At 40.5% G+C, this 21,081-nt stretch overlaps 1 protein-coding gene and 1 long non-coding RNA gene across 2 annotated transcripts in view; one reads left to right on the top strand and one right to left on the bottom strand.

The window, feature by feature from the left end:
* Positions 1-21,081, top strand: part of LOC150085193 (neprilysin-2-like) — a 209,852-nt gene that overhangs the window by 54,774 nt on the left and 133,997 nt on the right. The window lies entirely within an intron of this gene.
* LOC150085194 (uncharacterized) lies at positions 161-20,144 on the bottom strand. Its single transcript, XR_016546920.1, has 2 exons — positions 20,033-20,144; positions 161-534 (listed from the first exon to the last, which is right to left on the bottom strand). It is a non-coding gene; the product is annotated as an uncharacterized LOC150085194 (long non-coding RNA).

Here is a 21,081-nt window from a genome sequence, read left to right as displayed (position 1 = left end):
TAAATGCCAGTGTCTATTCGATAACAACTTCGACTTTCAAAACAAGCAACTCATCTTGTCATGCATTTGTTAGTAGATAGACAGGTACTATTTTTTATGAATGTGGAGTTCATGAAATGCGTAGACTGTATTTATATTCAGATGTAATCAAAGCAGAAAATGAATGATTTATTTTTTTATTCCCGATTGCTCTGCATTATTTCCACTTTGGATTAAAAAGATATAGCACTTTATGAAAGAAAAAACAGTTTAATAGAGATTAAAAAGGTTTTCTTGTACTCTGATGCGTGAGTTCCCCCTCGCCTAGATACCAGAGGAATTGACATCTTCATAATTAAAAATGGGCTGTTTATTTTTGTGGCAGCATACGAAGTTTGTGGTGTAATATGCGTATTGGTGACTGCGCATATTATTGCAGAACCACGGTTAAGTACGGAAATTCTGCAGTCGAGAATACTAAACTAGACTTCCTGTAAAATCACAGAAATTATCCGTGATCTCTGAAGACCAGCTGGATGGTGGTGGGCTTCATATCTGTAAAACAAAAATTTCATATTTTTATTATATTTGTATTTTACGTCAACAGTTTTATTGCATGCATGCATGCATTATCATTATTAAACCCCGTTCAGAAAATGATTTGTCGTACTCTTCAGAGAATCCATACCCAAAAAGTAAAAATCTTTCTTAATCTTTGCTCTTCCGATAGGAAGAAATCGGTTAAAGAACTCGAGATGAGACTCGGAATTCCTTCCCCTTTCCTTTCAATTAATTTCAAAGCTGAATAGGCGCGTCTTATTAGAGACATTTACCAAGTAATTTTCTGCACATTCTCGTGGCTCACAGAGCTGTTTTAAATGGTTAACACAGTTCTAACTACTGGCGTAGCTACCATGTAGGCAGGCAAGGTAATTGGCTCCGGTGTCTTTGGCTGTCTCCTGTTTTTGCAATTTTCATTAAGTAGGGGCCCGAACATGTTCTTTGCCTCCGGGCCCGAAAAAGGGTAGCTACGCTACTGGTTCTAACGATTCATATGTCAATTTGGTTTGAATGTGACTCTGACCATTAAATTGAAGGCTCAAAATAACCAGCCACCTTCGCCTCTTCCTATGACACTAGCACTCAAAAGAATTGCACGCGTCAATCTGGACCATCTCCATGAATCACTTGCATCAGCTGAAATAAGCTAGGTTTCTACTTTATGTCCTTCAGTATCAGTATCAGTAGGAATATTCTCGATTGGCTTATGTGCATTTCTCAAGAATACTGTCTGTGGGCTTTGAGTAAGCATTTCCGCTGAAACCGCTGAAAGGGATGTCAGGAACCGTTGAAAATGCCCAGCTTGGGCATTTTCAGCGGTTCCTGACATCCCTTTCACCCAATAACAGTTTCACGCTTTTCATATTTTGACCACTGAAGTGTCAGATGCGTTAGCGCTTTTGTCTCGTATTGATTTTCTCATGCACACTGTATTTATCTGCCGTATTCATACTTCTAGAATCATTTTAAAATGTTTATCCTCTATAGAAATTTTCCTTGCTTATTCTCCACGACAGTTAGCCACTGATTTACAGTGACACATTTCAAGTAAAAATTTTTGCATTTTATATAAATTAATCATACTATCTAGGATGTACTGTTCAGAAAATGTTTGTCTATAGGTAATTTGATTCATTTTGTATAAAATAAGCATGGCGATGAAATGGAACGAGGTAAGGTACCCGTGGTGCTAATGGAAAGGGGGGGGGGACTAATTTTTTAGAAGGATTTGGAATTTTACTGCATCTGGAGATGCATTTTACCTCATCTGGAGTCTGCTGCTATTTTTTTTCCAAAAATGCATTTCGAAACGTGCATATGTCGTAACATCGCTAAGTAGCATCTAGGATATGTCTTCTTTGTGCTTCACGTGTGAGTCAAATTTTCGACCTTGTAACTTGAATTTAAGCAAAAAGCACGAATATCACGTTCAAGGCAGCCGATAGAATTTCTGCGGTCCGTTACGTACTTCTAGTTTCGCTTTCCACTTTATCCCTGCTTTTTTCTTCTCCCCCCCCCCTCCCCGAACTGGATCTATCTTCCTGAACTATTGACTTCCGAGCTATAACTTATTCCATCTGTTATATTTATCCACGGGCTTCTCAAAATTAAGTATTTCAATGCCATTAATTTCATATAGAATATATTTTAAATATTTCATTTATCTTTTAAATTCTGCAGTCGCTTAATGTTACTATATTCCTTTCTAAGTTTGTAAAAACTCCTTTTCTTGTGATTGCATTGTACCGAATTGTGTTTAGTAATAAGACGAGATTCGCATTACTTGAGATGATGGGTAATAGGAAGGGGGTGAAGGCCAGCCAGATGTATCTAAATGGCTTCAAGAAAGTAGACACGACTTGTGTTGGTTTCTTGACTATCTGTCATTAAGAACTTGAAGTAGTACAAGAATGTTCAAGGAAATCTTAGGAGGAACAAGTTATTTTCCGTGATTCTCTTATTATCTTCCTCTCTTTATTGTGATATAAAATAAATTTTCTGTTTATACTCCGGGATGACCACACGGTCAGAGGAGGCAAAGATAATACAAGAAACAGCACCGTATTCAGCAGTCACGGGCTTGAACCCGTATACTTATGCACCCGCGCTCCTGATCACTCGGCTATGGCAGCCTTGTACGTTATTCTCTTATCATCATCCTCTCTTTGTTGTGATATCCGAATTACGCTTTTTGCTAGCGTAAAAAGGGTAATTGGAGTTGTTATGGTACTTGTATTACTGTAATGTGGTTTGTGTTCTTTTTCAGTTTTATCGGTGTCCATAAACAATGAAAACAGAGTGATCTAGAAAATAATTCAGTCGAACACCACTAAATAAGCATAAACACATCTTAGAATATACTCGTATTTAACAAAGGGCACATAGACGCATGTTCTTTACTGCTGAGAGAATTTCTCTGATTCATTCCACGCTGTTCCCAGAAAAGCATGGAATGAATCAGAGGAGATGCCAGTCTGGCGTATGCAGATAAGAAAAAGACATTGGAGTTCAAGATATTAACAGTACTGTACATAAGTATATGAACAAACTCAGCGACCCCACAAAACATCAGCGAATACCAAATACCCTCTGAAGTGGCAATGCACCACTCCAAAGAACAATTTGGCGTGCATCTTCCGACATGAATGAAGTCCTGTGTAGCGACGAATCCTGTTACATAATGTTTAATCCTGGTGTTTGGCTTTTAATTCCTTCTTCAAATGTAGTGGTGTGCAATCGCCTACAGTAATTACACTATGAGGAACATTCAAAGGCGATCAAAGAAAATGTGAACAAGATGCTACCAGTAGTGGCATGAATTCAACTATCTCTGACAGGAGCAGCCTGAGATGTTTTCAATCACTGCCACTAATTTTGAGCTCTGTGTAAATCAATTTTTTAAAGTGTTTTTTAAAAATCCAATTTTTTAAATTGGATTTTTCGTCCGCCGACGATTCAGGTGAAACTATTAAGGACTCTGGACATTCAGGTGACTTTTTAGATAGAAATGATCAGTTTTAATAATAATTGAAATTTAAAAATTTTGTATGTAATGTTCACCCTATGTATATGATGCTCGTAAGAAATCTCAGACATTAGCGACCCGAGAAATAGTACTGCCCTCCGTGGTCTTCACAGGGCAAAGCATTAACTCTAAGAAAGAGTAGAAAGCAATATAGTGATTGAAATTACCGTAGTACAATGATTCTATATTTATGTACCTATTTAACCATCTGTCTCATCTCCATGCCACGAGGTCGAACGAACGCGTTGCCTTAACAACAGCGACACCATCTTGGGCTTGGGCTTGACCTCGACGCAAGAGGAAATACAGTCATTTGTGCTCCTATGATCAATCTAACAGTGAAATTAATTAATACTTGCCTATCCTACTCGTCATTAAGCACTTACAAAACAATAATGCATCACTTGATGCACTTGAATATGTTTTTTATCGATGTCATGCACCACGTGGCCGGAACTCGCGCTATATTCCGGCGAAACTAAATAAATTACGAACATCGTTAATTCGCGACCCAAGTAGCGGATTGGAAAACTAAACTTACCGCTCCAAAGAGGGAAATCCCCTCTATTAAACTTGTAGCAAGTTTCAAATAACTTCCCTAAAGCAGCACTCTACGACAATTGCAATGGATTCCCGCTAATCCGAAATCGGACCGATATTTCGTATTTTAACAATATGGAGGGAAAACGGGAAAAGACCACCACAGCTCCATCGCAACGACAAAATGACGATCCGATATTACTTGAACACCACGAAGACATAGAGGAAATCCCAATAGGATCCCCCCCCCCAAACAAAGAGAACAAAAAACAAAAAACTTACGGTTCCAAAGTCGGAAAGGGAGACACGCTCCAAGTCGGCACAAAAGGAGTCACAAGGCCAAGCACCATCTCAAAATGATCACACGGAAGAGAAACAATATAACCCCCTGCTGTACCCTACGCTTCCTGAGGATAAGGTCATCCAGCAACTTTGATCCTAAAAACTGCGCTCGAGAACCTGTTTAAAAGCAAACAAATAGGTTAACTACTGTCCTCAGGGTGGGAATTGTGTCTTGTTGACAAAACTAGAGACGATACTAATTGAAACAAACGAAGAAAGAAAGGGCTCTGGCAAAACTGGAAGTCTACCTAACGAGTGGGGCAAATCAAATGCAACAGGGTGCCCCCACTTAAGCCCAAGAGCTGAGGACCCACAGGCAGGAACCACAAGGACCACCGACACCAACAAGACCAGATCACTCCCGAGGAGAATACTCTTCTCAAAGTCACACCTAGTGGTACTCAAGCCTTCTACATCAGACGGTCACAAGAGTAGTGAAGAGGTCAAAAAGACAGTAATCGACTCACTAACGGAAGACTTCAGACATACCAAAATTAAGTCCATCAGGAAAATGCGTAACATCGGCGTTATCATTGAAACCGAAACAAAGGAGGCGGTTGACAAAATAATACAAAATCCAAAATCCCGACTCAGGGGCTCCTAGCTGAACCCCCCAGGAAAAAAAGGGCATGTATCCTAGTATGTGACAATGGAAATGACATTTCCCCGGAGCAGCTTCAGGACGAGATATACAATAACAATCTACAGAGAGAACTCCCAGATGATGAACCAGACAGACACATAACTCCGAAGTACAAAGCAAAAGCTAGAGTCGGCAATGCTATTAACTGGGTCTTCAAGCTGTCTACTACCGAAAGAAAGGAAAATAATAAGCCAACAAGCCAGAATCTACATAAACTGGGGCGGCCACAGCCACCGTTATAAAGAAGACGTGGTCATAATCAAATGCTACAGGTGTTGTCGCTTTGGCCACACCTGTAAGCAAACTCAACCAACTTGTGGTCATTGTGCCAGTATAGGGCAGGATTTTAACCCCTGCCCAACTAAAGCTGAACCTCCAAAATGTGCAAACTGCAAAGCCCTGAAGCTGCCCTCAGATCACTCCATCCGGGACAACAAACGTCCGGTCTACCTCAAAGCCAAAAGCGCCCAACAACAAAAAACTGACAATGGGGAGTAACCGGAAATAGTTCAACACAACAATAGTAAAGTTTGAGCAACATAATTCACAAAGAGCCAAAGCTGTTGCAGCACAACTAGTCAAGAAAGCAAATGAAGAAAATCTTGATCTACTCCTTTTACAAGAACCACACACCCACAACAGAGAAGTCAGGGGATACCCCCTACAGTATAAGATGGTCCAAGTGAATAGAGACACTCCATGGGCCGCCATCGTTGTCCGAAACCCAGACCTCACAGTGACAAAGATTTCAAACCTCTGCACCAACTGGTCTGTGTGTGCACACATAATCTCACTGCCGGGGGAATTCTATGCAATTTCCCTGTACTGCAGCCCAAGTATGGACATCCTTCCACCCATCAGGTACTTGCAGAACATCCAAAAAAAAAAAAAAAAAACCCAAACTATTATATTTAAGCTACCCGAATAATTAAATTCATCTGCCGTGCTGTGTCTTATGTCTGTTAATTGCGTGTTCTATGGTCGATTTGTCTGTTTTGCTGGACGAAAAACCCCAGTTTCTGGGAAAATAACCTTGCTATCTGTGCCTGAGACCGACTAACTCAGCCACGGAGTGAAAAAAGCCCATTAAAGTTCCTTGCGTCATCGACGGGATTCGAACCCGGGCCTTTTCCGCCCAGTGTGGGGAGGACGGTGACGATACTACTATGCTACTATGCTACCCGCGCAGTACCTGCAGAACATCCGGCTTCATCTCCCCAATGCCAGACTGATCATCGGCTCTGATGCGAAATGCAGGTCCTCAGCTTGGCATAGCAACGCACCAGATCACCAAGGCACTACAAACGGCCAGCGACTTGAGGGCTACATCTCCAGCAGCAACCTTGTGATTTTAAATAGACCTAACCATCTCCATGCCTTCTCCAGCACAATGTGGGAGACAACCGCTGGACATCCCTCTTCTTGGACAGTTCAAGACCTCTGGACTACTTCAGATCATAGGGTGCTGACCTTCCAGCTTCATCGCTCCCTAGTCACTCAACCAATCACAAGGCACATGCTCCATAGATATGCCATCCAAAAGGCTGACTGAAATCCCTTCAAAGTGGTACCTATCAGATCAGCTGACAACTTCAATTCCAACGGCCTTAGCCCAGATCAAAACCAGAAACAGATAGTGAAAATTATAACGGAAGCCGCAAATTCAGCCATTGAAAAGAAAAAGCCTACTTATAAAGTTGTCCCCTGGTGGTCATCTGAACTGCAAGCACTAAGGCACCAAGTTAATACCAGCCGCAAACGTTTTCAGATCTCGAAGATCCTGGCCTCAGGCTGAAGTTGATGTCCTGAGACAGTGCTACCATGAGGTCAGGGATGAGTAACACAGCCAAGATCAAGCTCAGCAAAAAGCACTCCTGGGAAACTCTTGTCTCCACGGAAGGAAACACTGACCCTTGGGGGGTAGTGTACAAAGTCACAAACAACAAACTCCCCAGCGGAGAAGTGGTCTCGGCCACTAAACTACCACAAGGATCCTATACAAGAACATGGAAAGAGTCGATCAGTAATATCCTGGATGTTTCTTCCACCGGTTGACCCCTACACACCGGAACAGCTAAAACTCTGTGAAGGGAATGAAACCTACCAAACTTCAACCATAGAAGATCGCTTTACCCTGGAGGACCTCAACACTGCACTATCCAAAATGCAAAACAAGAAAACACCGGCTGAAGATCAAATTGAATTAGTCAAAATTCAATTTGATCTTCCGAATTAGTCAAAAATTCTGTTCAAATCATACCATATAAAATCCTTGATTGCCTTGCTTTTTCTTTTCAACCATTGAAGAGAAAAAGCCTACTTATAAAGTTGTCCCCTGGTGGTCATCTGAACTGCAAGCACTAAGTCACCAAGTTAATACCAGCCTCAAACGTTTTCAGATCTCGAAGATCCTGGCCTCAGGCCCTCCCAGGGTCCTACCGGCCCATTGCCCTCCTGTCAATGCTAAGTAAACTACTCGAGCGACTTCTTCACCAGAAAATAGAAACACACAATCAGGATGCTGGTCTCTCTCATCACCGAACCAATATGAATTCCGGAAATTTGTTTGTTTGTTGTTTGTTATTTTGGTTTTTAGGAGCATTAGCAACTAAGGCCATATTGCTCCGGGGATATGCGGTGGTCATTCCCTGACTTTTCCGCATCCTCCGTATTTGGTGGGCACGGGCTTGAACCCCGGTCTAATCAAGAAGCGTGTGCTACGCACTGCTGCTCCTGCCCGCCTGGCTACGGAGGCGCCGATTCCGGAAGGGGCAGTCCAAATATCATTGAATGGATGTACTCGAAAATATCACCGAAGCCACTAAAAACTGTGACCGCAAATATTTCCTAGTTATATCTATCGACTTTGCTGGAGCCTTTGATTCCTGATGGTGGCCCAGCGTCTTTGAAAGGCTAGAGAGCTCACATACCTGGTAACCTCTATCGATGCATCAAATCCTATCTTAAGCACAGAAAAATCTGTGTTAGGGCCTCGTACTGCTGTCTTTCCAGGTCAGTCTAAAGGGGTTGCCCTCAGGGGTATGTCCTCGGGCCTCCCCTCTGGAAACTGGTCCTGGACGATTTTCTTAACCTTGATCTTCAGGGCATCGGATCCAGGCCTACGAAGATGACCTGGTCCTGACGTTTGCATCTGACAGCAGGGCCTAAATGGAAACCACGGCAAACCAAGCTATTTTCACCCTACAAGAATGGACCAGACAAAATTTCCTCAACATCTCGCCAGAGAAGACAAACTAAATTCTCCTAAAAGGCTCTCTAGACCTAAGAAGGCAGCACATCAAGATCGGATCAAGGCACAAATCAAGATCGGAAGGACAACCATAAAGCTCAAAACTGAACTCAAATATCTTGGTTTGGTTCTGGACAAGAATCTCTCCTACACGCTGTACCTCTGCTGTCTATGAAACAAGATAAGAAAATTTTCTGTACTAATTGCTAGGGTTACCCGGAGGGACTGGGGCCTGAAAATGAAGACGCTCTACCTCTTTTACAAGGCTATATTCGTCCCGGTACTGGCGTACGCAGCTGGTGTATGATATAAAAAGGCGACTATGATAGTGAATAGACGAAAGCTTGAAACAATTCACCAGTCAATTCTGCTAACGATCACTAAAGCGTGCTGTACAGTCAGCAACCACGTGCTCCAGGTCCTTGCAGGTACTCTTTCCCTGGATCTGGATCTGGAAATTGTCCACTGTGGTCTACTTTTACATCTGTCAAAAGGGAGAAGAACCACTTGCATTGGCTTCATAACAGACCCAGCAAGCAACAAGACCCTAGAAAAGGCACAACTCATGACATTCCTGAAACAAACCTGGCAGGACAAATGGTCAGTCTCGACAAAAAGGCAGTGACCAAAAAATTCATCCCTGAGATTAATCCACATCCTCTGGCCTGGTTTTTACCTGGTCTGCACACTACGTGTCTCCTGACTGGACATGGCTCTTTCAGGAAAAAACTCATTGACTTTGGAATCTCGGGAATGCCACAATGGTCCTGCGGGCAAACGGAATTGTGGGAGCACCTCATACACAACTGTGAAATCTATGAAGACCTGCGATGCCAGCTGGTCACAAGGATCCACTCCTTACTCCGAAACCAGGAACACCTAATGATACAGGAAGAATACAGGGCATTCACCCAATTTGCTCAGGACCACTTTTCACGACAAAGATCCCTGCCACCTCCATAACAAATAGTGATCTCCCGACTCTGGCCGAAACCCCACCACTAAATGAAGACGGAATTGCACAGCTGTGTGGCAACAGTAGTCTACAAAGACAATATCAGGAATGGATAACCATGGCGCTGCAAGCCCAAGGACTCCAAACTCAAAACTTTTGGACGGCTCTGTCTCATGAACAGAACTGGACAAGACAACTGCAGAATTCCACCTCATTGCCAATCCCTGGACCCCCATAGCAGACACTAACTGCAAACTGAACCACTGAACATCGACGTGCAAACTGGAACTATCAATGGACTCCCACAAACCTAACAGAACAAGGACTTCCAAAGGAGCGGACCCGTCTTCAACACGACGCTGAACTGAAACCATGAAACGTGACCGACAAAGACAGAGACGTGACCATACACTGACTGGACCTAGGTGTAACAAGTATGACACCAGAACAGTACAGTCAAGCGATACACTGGATTAGACTGATAAAATCAACCACTAGATCGGACTACCAGATATGATCCACTGGATTGGATTAGAAGAATCTGGACTACCTTATATGACTTCCTCTTGCAGCTATGCTGTCAAGGCGCCCACTGGCGACCCAATACTAATGCTCCCTTGCATGGTATTTTCTTTCCACAACCTGGGAGAGAGGGAACCGATTCTGTTCCTCCCCTCGCCTCCTATTTTCTTCCTCCTGGTGGGGCATGGTCCTGCCCCACTGATCTTTCCAGGGGTCACCTTCCCTACCGACCTCTACTCTGACTTTCAACCCCCAGCCTTCAGTCTCCACCCCCCTAAACCACCAAAATTTAAAGCATCCAAATTAACGTGCAAACTCTCTCAGCCTTTAAATCCTAACAGCAACTTATCCCTTTTTTTTTTTTTTTACAAATAGGTCCTGGCCACTGAAATGTCAGGAAACTAAGTGGCAGGACCTGCCAGAGTACTTATCTAAAAATAGTTAATTAATTATGATCTTTATTGTAAGGTTTCTAGGTACACGCAGGTACCCTACCTTTAGAAACCCTTCACGCACTAAGTCAGGGGTTAACAAGTGGCAGAGACATCATCTCGCCGGAAATGTAATAAATGTATAATAGGATAAATAAATAACATACAGCAGATTGAATTTAATTAAAAATAAAATACAATAGCAATAATACATCAAATTAAAATAATAAAATAAATTAAAATAACACATGACAGTTTTCTTGAATTCAAGTTTCCCTGAAATTCTTGCCGAGCTGGAGCGATCTCACATCAATTGATGGTTGTGGAACACACGTGCAGATCCAGGATGCGCCGTCTGTACTTTTTGTCATCAACGATTTTGCACAGGTCGGCGTCCAAGGACTGAGCTAGATGGAGCTTCTGATAAGGGAGGAACCGATCTTTAAAATATAACCTCGACAGAAGAGCAAGAAGCTTGGGAGTGGAGCGGAGTGCTGGTTGAGGGATTCTCCAGCACATAGTGTCCCAAATGTTGGGCGCTGAGATTCTTCCAGCTATCATTTTGATGGTGAAGATTAGTCTTCTTTCGTTCGTTAAGGCTGTGAATCTGGTTAAATTCAGTGCTTTGGCCATTGGTTTTGTGTGAAGTTGTGGTGGGAAATGACACTTCCAGGCAGCCCACTTCAGGAGCCGTGTTCCGCGGCATTCAATGGTTTGATTGTTGTGTCTGCGGCTGAGCCCCACATCTCTACCCCATACAGTATACCTCCGAAGATCATTCCTGATATACGTTCTTATCAGATTTGTGTTATGAATATGTAGCAAGTGCTGCTTGGCAATCCACCGTTTCCTGTTGAATTTAACACAGTTCTTCAATGTGATGATGGTATCTTAATTTTCGATCAAAGGTCACACCCAGGTCTTTCTGTTTTTCGACGCAGGGGATCAAGACTCCGTCTATCGCCGGCTGATTGGTGTGGGTTTCAGTGAGAAGACCATGATGGCGGATTTTGCAGGATTAACTTGCAGGTCAAATCTCATGAGATACTGCTTTATTTATGATAAAGTCTTGTTGATAATTGCTGTTGGTTCTATTGCTTCATCGGTTGATATTATTTTTATTAAGAGCTTCAAGTCATCTTCATATGATGACATATTTGGTCTGTTGTGTACTAGCGGGTTAATCATAGCTGTAAAAAGAATTCAAAGACAGGAATCCCCCCGTGGCACGCCTGCTTGTATTTGCGTACTATGTACTATACGTCTGCTCTCCTATGGACATTTTGTTGGTTCTATTCTGAAGAATATATGTCAGAAATCACTCGTGTACCTGGTCTGCTTCCACGGGGCTTAGTGTGGGCAACGTTGGGCCTCAGCAATGGTCCAGCGGCTAAATGGCCAGATGAACAACGGTACACCACCCCACAATATCCATACACTTTTGAATCTCTGGCCTTTACAGCATATTGTAGCACAGGACAATGTATACTACGCTGAGATGGGGGAAGCCCCTAAGTTTTGTAATTTTGTCACCTCAATTCATCTCTATCAAAAATTCACTGTAGGCCAATCAGTCCCCTGCTGGACATAAGTTGCCAGCTATGATCCAGTGCAATCGCAGAAGTTTCACTTACAGTAAATTTTGCATGAACCAGATCATGCACCTTCACAATTATTGCATCTTTTTTAAACGGCATAATATGCTGTCCCACGCCATGACCTGGAGGGCTCAATGACCTGTGTCCCCCAGACTGACCAAATGGTCAAAGACTGACATTTTTTACATTGTTTGTACCACTACAAATCATTACTTGCCCTCAGAATATCCTTCATAAATAAAATTACCTGAAATAATAGAATGTTCCATCTGCCCGAGTTTGGCTACTACAGACCCAATGGGAGAGGCATTTTAAATAATTCCTCCAGTCTTCATCCATTCCTCCTGATAATCTAGCAGCCAGATTATCTGATTATTGGTATTATGTTTACAACTGCCCTGAAGTTTTCACAAAAAAAAAACAAAAAAAAACGTGCGATTTTAAAAGAATACAAAAATTTTGCAATGTGCAAACGCAATATTATTCTATTTTGCGAATAGCATCACTTGGTGTCTCCCGTTTTGTTGCTGTGATAGTTAAATAAATAAATTTTTCTGTTTACACTCTGGTACGACGACATTTGGGTCGGAGGAGCTTACAAGATAGAGGATACCAAAACAGCACCGTATTTGGTAGTCATATAGGCCAGAACCACAGTCAACTCAAACACGTGTACTTAACGCTCGGGCACGGTGGCCAGATTCATTTGTTCTAAATGAGCCATATTTTTAAGGTTTTGCTAGAAAAAAACAATAGAATGTTTATTAGATTATAAATTAAAAAAAAACACCTTTTTTTGTTGAGACGATGTGGTGCACAGGGATATCTTTAGATTGGTGGAGAACTCCTGACCCCAATAGATTTTGGAACCTTTTTAGGAGGTGGGGAAGAGAAAAAGTATGATTCACATTGTTCGCGCCCTTGCATCATCAGCCCTGGTTTCTGCTTTGTAAGCAGAGTGAATCAAGGTGAATATTGGGCGCAGAGTGGCCGGAAAACGCAATTCTCCAGTTTCAGTTCGACTGTATAATCGTCTACCAGCACTTAAGGGAAACCCATTCCTCTACTCACCTCTACGCTGAGATGAGGTTTCTCTGCGGTTTTAAGGGCAAATAGAGACCCTAATTAGGTGCGGAAGTTTTTTTTTTTTTTTTTTTTTTCCCCTTAAACTGTGGATTTTCCTTGAGAGTTATTCGTTTCTCGAAACTTGTTATTTAACGGGCTATTATAGAATGAGGGCATTGTATTTTAAGAAAATGAACTTTTGGAATAATCCGAACTTTGGAATAATAAACTTTTGGAATTAAGGTGCGAGTCCTTTGCTATCAGAAAACAAACGGAGATGAATTCGTCGAATTGAACTCGAGTACGCACAAATTTTAAGATAAAATCAAAACCAAAGCTGCTACGAGCCCATGACGTCATAAAGATAACGTCACAAAATGTACTCTATATTTTCTTATGATTATCTTAGCTAATACTTATTCGCAAAATTTCAGTCTTGTTTAAGGTTGTGAGTTTTTTGTTCATTACAATATGTCATCATTAGCCTGGAAAAACAAAACGAAAAGTCATTTTCGATTGTACGATTTTGGACCTATATGTATTTCAGCAATAGCATTTACCTCTTATCATTAAGTTCATGTATTGTGTACACAGATAAGTAGGCTATCTTTTCATGTGAGAATATTTCACTCTCCAGCTGCCCAAGCATATCTTATTTCATATCGTGAAATCCTTTGAAACAGACTCTACAGAAGTAAGAGAATTTGCAAACTTTTCACTGTGGAGTCATGTCACAACAGCCTTTGATACCTAAAGAACAGCGCATTGCTTTGTGAGTAAATATTCTTTTTAGATTTAGTGTTATTATTATAAGACCACAAAAGCCACACGTACTTTTATTATACGTCCACGAACTTATATGAGCGTCAGTAGGCCTGCTGCTGTTGTAGGTAGATAAAAGGCGACATAAATTTTTATTAGGCATGGGTCCTCTAAAATTTACGCTAGGATGATGAAGGTTATAGTCTGTGAAAATGTCACTTATTTTCGCTGTTCTGTTACAAGCATTGCATTAAACACGAAATGTCGCCTTTTTCATATATCTAGTTTAGCCAGAAGTGTAGTACAGTACTTTGTTTTGTATTTTGTAAGTCAGACTTTTTACAAAAGAGCTTTTCCATAAATTAAACGATTTTCCGTTTGTCTTAAAAAGGTTCTGTTATTTATTATTTATTATGTTATATAGTGATGGTAAAAATGCAACATTGTATTGGATTTCAAAATATTTCGGTATTCCAAAACGTTTTTTTTTTCCCCTTCTGTAAATTTTAGAATTGAGATTTTGAATTATTTGAGGAAGTTTCGTATATTTATTTCCAGTTATTTGGAAAATATTTTGCCGTCGCATCCCGGAATGCGACTTTTTTTTACGAAAACCGCAAATATGAACAATATTAGAACCAGCAGTACTTGGTACTGTGCGTGGGTTGAAGATTGAGAAGACAGAAGATACTTGTTGACATTAAACTTAAATATTTCTACATTTTAATTTCACGAAATACATGGGAAATGAAGATTGTTCCAGGATATGAATAAATAAGGAAGAGGAAAAGTTGGAAGGGAGAAGCGGAATTACAGAAACCAATTCAAAAGAACAGTATCCGTGGAAGTATCTATAGAAAGGGCAGGCAGCAGAAACAGGACGCCTATGAGACAGAGAGTGGAGAGATTTTGTAAGAGATGGGTCACTAAAGATTTTTAAAAAGTAGATACGAAAATACGAATTATGCGCTTTCCTCCTCACGTGGGTAACTTTCCAGTTGAAGTTTTGGATGTCTCCAAACTGTCAGCCTCAGCTATCTCCGGAGGCAACTCTTTCTTCCAGACGACTTGCTGACTAAAAGAAAACTTCCTGTAGTCTAGCCTAAACCTCTTCCCATTAATTTGAATTTTTGGCTCCTAGTTCTGGAATTCTTTATAACAGTGTAAATTCCGCCTTCATTCATTTTACTAACCCCCTTTGGGTGTATCACCCCAAGATGTGGGAACATATTCCATTGTAGTGCGGGTTTGAGATTTGTACAGAGTGAATAACTGTTTAGAAGAAAAGTAACGCCGAGAGCTAAAGAGAAAACCCAGTTTCTTCAGTTGCAGAGGGAGAAAATTTGTGATATGCTTAAATCAAAAGAGATTAGAAGTCAGGGTAGAGATATGTGATCTTGTCTAGAAATCTGAGTGTCATAGCGCGCTCGTAAAGCGAAAACTCGTAAAGGGGGAATTTATTTCCCAAAGACATAAGGTTAAAAATAGGGGTTACGTTCTCAACAATGAAATTAGTTAGCTAATTAATTTATGTTTAAACAATGATTGATTTATCGAAAGAAATGAAAACGTAGCCTGTAAAATCAAGAAATTTATAATAATAGAGAAATTATTTACGACTTACAAATGTTAAAGATTGTTTATTCTTGATCATCATCGACTAAATGCACACTCGTTGATCACTCATTATTGGTTCGCCACTCGTTGGTTTGTTGCACGAGTCGTCTTCTTCAGAAATGCTTCAAGAGGCGCTTGTTTCCAAGATAATTATAAATTTCACGATGGCATGCATAAGCATTTTTTAACGGCACACACAAATTGCAACTAACACGATTCGCGTGGAGTAACAAGTTTACGAAGCTTAAAAAAAAAAGGAATGAAGAGAAGATTCTGATAATTTATTTATGTTTTTTATACGATTGAAGATTTCAGTAAAGGAGAAACACATTTCATCATAATAACGTAAAAAAACACACAATTCCAGCTATCGGTATTTTCGAAAATGCAAGAAGATCGAGTTTACTACTCGTTTATAATTGCTTGCAGTAACAGAAACGCCCAGTAAACTGGAAAGTGCAAATTGTTTTTACAGTAGTGACCTCTAGAAATGTGCTTTAGAAAAATATCACAAAGACGTTCAACATTGATTCTTATAACGGAACATATGATAACGATGAAAGTGGTGCATTTTAATGATTTGAATTGGTAACTAATACAATTTACAAACCACGCTCACGACCTTTTATATGGCCTTAAGGTCACGCTCGTGATCTTAAAAATGACTTTTAGAGAGATAAATAGCTTAGTTATACAGGAAAATTTCAACTTCTGAGATCTTGAAACGAATTACCAAAAAACAATGTGTTATTGGGTTCACATTACGGTATTTTAACGATACGATGGCGTCTCTGGAACTGATTAATATCGTAAAGCGGGATACGCAGTATTGTATAGCTACGCACGTGGTTTGGAATGCGGTATTTATGAATAATATTCATTTTTTGCAATTAATGTTCACATTTTCGATTTTGTTGATACTCGGATTTTTGGAGGAAAAAACTCGTAAACCCGAGAACTCGTAAAGCGAGAACTGCCTGTATAGAAGTTGTAGACTCCTGTTTTGCGAGATATGAGACAGGACTGACTTTTAGAGAGATTGAAATTTAACTAAATTCTCTTTGCTCTATTAGAGAATTACCTGCGGATCAACGTTTAAGGACTTGTTAGTGAATATTCGAGAGGTTAAAGCTGTTTGTGCAGGCAAAGTTTCTCAAACTGGAGAGTGTACTATCATCAGTAAAGCTATGCATACAATTTCCAGTCAGTGACAGGTCATTAATATATATAGAGAGGGAAAAGAGTGGGAGAAAGAACTCGATCTTTGGGAACATCAGCATTAGTGAAAAGTTAGAAGACAGAGTCATCTTCCATCACCCGCAGCGAGCAGTCAGAGAAAACTGGACATTGTAATTTCCCTCCTAATTCTAAAAAAAAATGAATGTTACAAAGGTCTCTATGAACGTCCCTGACACACCTCCTGTGTGCCAGCTTATGATGCCATCGTGCAGTTTAAGATCGTTTATGTGAAATAGGCCATATAAAAGGACATGAACCATTTCGGATATTCGATATGTTTAGATATTTCTTTCATAAGCCCAGTTTGGTCTTTTACCTATATCCTGGCAGAACACTAGAAGTGAAGTCTAACCCTAGCCCAATTTGTTTATATACGACGATAGTTCAAGATCGACGTGGAATTTTTTTTTTTTTTTTTTAATAAGTGTGTGTGTGCACTAGAACAGGACAATACTCTTCGTGGTACACTGCTCTGTCCTGCAAGAAAAGACTCGAGAAACTGTTAAAGGAATTATTCTGTTCTACGATAGTACAACTCCACATATGAATTTGACACATTTTGGCCAATGAAGGAACACCTGGGAAGAGAGAAATTTAAGATTTCGAACTCAAGCGCGGTGTCCTGAATTGGCTACTCAGTCAGCCTATTTCTTTCTATGCTGCCGGCATTAGTGCCTCGCCACGAAGATGGCAAAAATGTGTCAGTACAGAGGGACAGTATCGTAAAAATAGTTTTATGATTTTGCTATGTGTTTTTTGTAAAAATAAAATTTTAGGTCAACTTGAACTTCCTTCTTTTAAAAATTGAGACAATAAGAATAATATTTTATTTAACTCGTATACTGATATTTAATTAATCTCTTTTATGTTTTTAACAGAATAGAAGTAATTAGTTGTTTCGGATTTTCTTAAGTTAGTTATATAGCTGTCATATCAAAACTTTCTCCTCCTACAGGCGATATGTTCGATTGCTTTCCTTATACCATCCACCCCCACAGTAATAATAAATTCCCTTTAGTAAAGTTCATTGGCAAAGTTCCTTCTCGTTACTTTGATGGGCATTAATATAAATAAAAAAGGTGAGAATCACTTTGAAAAGCATTATTTGCTATATCTGGTAGTGTTTCTCGATCAAACAGATAATGATCCAACTGGACTTCCAATGAACCCCATAGCAGCTAACAACTTATAGCGGTTGTCACCATGACAATATTAACATGTTATAGGAAGTATTATAAGTATACAGGGTGTTTCAGTTAAACGTTTCAGAACTTCTAAGAGGGGTGGGGTACATCCTGACAACTCGAAATCATATAGCAATGTGGGGTCGGAAATGCTTTCCTGAAGCGGTGTTGTACACAGAAGCACCATAAAGAAAAGAGACCATAAGTGAGAAATCGTTTTAATAATACATGAAAAGAAGCAAAAGGTACATGGATTAAAGTAAGTGTTCGAAGTTTCTTCCACGGGCTACAATGCACGCCTCACATCTCCGACGCATGGACATCCGAACATTCTGGAATACTCCAGGCGAATTTCGAATTTCTTGAACAAGAACGCCAAGTTAGTAGGATGGATGACTACACGAACGCAGAGTTAGCCGATATGCATTTGGCGTACGGGGCTGCAAATTGTAGTGGGCCAGCGCACAGCGTTTGTACGCGGAACGATATCCGACGAGGCGTATTCCCAGTCATAATTTCTTTGCAAGACTGCACCAGAGGTTAGCTGAGAGAGGTTCATTTGAAAGAGCTGACAGGGACAGGGTAAGAACAGCACGGACTCCAGCCGTCGAACAGAATGTGCTGCAGCATGTACAGGGGAATCCAAGAACGAGTACACGAAGTCTAGCAAACGCAGTCGGGGTTTCCCATTGCAGCGTCTGGAGGATTCTCCGAGAACAAGACATGCATCCGTTTCACGTGCAGCGTGTCCAGACACAGCAACCGGAGGATTATGCACCTCGTATTGCTTTCGCACAGTGGTACCTTGGAAAATGTGCTACAAATCCCCTTTTTCCTGCTGAAGTGTTGTTTTCCGATGAGGCATCCTTCACAAGGGAAGGAATTTTCAACACGCATAACGACCATATCTGGGCGGTCGAGAACCCGCATGCAATACGACGTCGTGCAGCACAGATTCGATTTTCGGTCAATGTATGGGCCGGTATTATGGGAGATCACCTCATCGGACCTTACCTGTTACCGTGTCGTCTAACCGGACCTATCTACTTGATCTTTCTGCAGCAAGTATTGCCACAACTTTTGAGAGATGAACAGATTTCTGCATCGACGCAACAGACAATGTGGTTCCAACACGATGGAGCCCCTGCCCATTATAGCGGAGATGTCACATTTGGTCAACAGTGGATCGGACGTGGTGGTCCCGTGCGTTGGCCTGCTCGGTCACCCGACCTATCATGTCTTGATTTTTATTTCTGGGGTCATATGAAATCGCTAGTTTATGACACCCCTGTTGACAATGCTGAGGAGCTGGTTGCAAGAATCGCAGTAGCTGCCGAAGAAATTCGAAATTCGCCTGGAGTATTCCAGAATGTTCGGATGTCCATGCGTCGGAGATGTGAGGCGTGCATTGTAGCCCGTGGAAGAAACTTCGAACACTTACTTTAATCCATGTACCTTTTGCTTCTTTTCATGTATTATTAAAACGATTTCTCACTTACGGTCTCTTTTCTTTATGGTGCTTCTGTGTACAACACCGCTTCAGGAAAGCATTTCCGACCCCACATTGCTATATGATTTCGAGTTGTCAGGATGTACCCTACCCCTCTTAGAAGCAGGGATAAGGAGGTGATTATTCCCTTGTATAAGGCAATGGTCAGGCCACACCTAGAGTACTGTATACAGGCCTGGAGGCCTCATTTCAGGAAGGATGTAGAGCTGCTGGAACGAGTACAGAGAAGGGCAACTAGATTGGTGAATGGGACAAAGGGGTTCTCTTACGAAGAAAGGCTTAAGTTTTGCAAATTACAGTGTCTGGAAACTAGGCACCAGCGGGGTGATCTGATAGAGGTGTACAAAGCCTTGAATGGTTTGAGCATGCTCAATGCTGATGGGATTCTTCCTCTAGCTCAGAAAAATCACCTGAGAGGGCATAAATTCAAATTGAGGAAAGACAGATGTAGGATAGATGTGCGGAAATTTGCCTTTAGCCAGCGGGTGGTTGGTGGGTGGAACAGACTTCCATCCCTTGTCGTGGAAGTTGATAGCCTAAATAAGTTTAAGGCTCAGCTGGACAGGTATTTCGAACGAACAGAGGGGTGAAGTGGAAGTGGTTATTTTTATTTATTTATGTTACTTTTTTTTTTTTTTTTTTTTTTTTTGGCTGATGCTGCATAAGCTTGCTTTCTTGCATCAAATGCCTCTACTAATGCTAATGCTAATGCTAATGCTAAGTTCTGAAACGTTTAACTGAAACACCCTGTATACTGTATTATGCTCGTCATTTCTAGAGCCGCACTCTATAGAAAAAAGGGGATATACTTCTCTGTCTGCAGCTGGTTAGATCGAGCCTTTCTGGAGACATGAAACAGTTTCAAGCTCTCCTTTCGAAGCATCAACTGCAACAGATGTCTGACAAAGACGGCAAACTTCACTGTTATGGTTTCACACGGAATTTAGAAATAATACGAATAATGCTCCATACTGCATCTGGTTTACTCTTTGCTGTATGATTCAAATGTTTATTGAAATTACGTCCCGTTTTCACTGAAACTTTTGAAGTTATATTTAAACACCCACCGTTTCCTTTTCCAGGAAAAACCGCCCGAAGTCCTGCTGACTAAACACTGTTCTAACGGACTTCATTGTGGCTATTCTGCTGCCACCTGGCTAGCAGTAAACAAATCGATTTGAGTTTACATCACGGCGAAAGTATTATGAGTATTTTTTGGAATAATTCTAAAATAATTGCGACAGTTCTTGCTTATAAGGATGATTATTTGGTATTAAAATATATAAATATATTTTAGAGAGAAAACAATTTTTAATTAATTTTTTTTATTTGTATACGGCGCAGTGAGTTAAGTAAAAATTAAAGTAATATGAGGTTAAATAAATTACAACTAATTAGCGCCCCTAGTTTTTTTTTTTTATTATGCTGCTGGTTAAATTAATGATTTAAATTATAAGTGACATCTGGGTAGTTTGGAGATTCCACCGTCTTGATATATAAAAATAAATGTAGATGTACAAAAATCTTACCGTAATTTACAAAAATAAAATAAAATAATGAAGTGAAGGGTAAGAATATTGTAAGAGTAAGGTTATTTTACTTGATGAAAGTTATTAATTATGCCATGTTAGTGATATGGTTTCATTTCGTGTGCTTCCATATAAATAGAAAAGGTTACCAGATTTAAAATAAAATAATTTAGTAAAAAATTTTGCCGAATTTTCACTATGTCTGGCTAATTGAAATACTTTGTGTTTCCATAAACCACGGTCATGTTGTGGCTTCTTGATAAAATATGTATCTTGGTTTATGATTATTTATTTATTTATACTGGGTGTCTCAAAAATACACGGCTTAA

The sequence above is a fragment of the Mastigoproctus giganteus genome, chromosome 5 (assembly GCF_048544385.1).
Source record: "Mastigoproctus giganteus isolate SK-2022 chromosome 5, ASM4854438v1, whole genome shotgun sequence".
NCBI lineage: Eukaryota > Metazoa > Arthropoda > Arachnida > Uropygi > Thelyphonidae > Mastigoproctus > Mastigoproctus giganteus.
The sequence above is the reverse complement of the archived record's forward strand: the minus strand, read 5'-3'. Positions and strand labels throughout refer to the sequence as shown.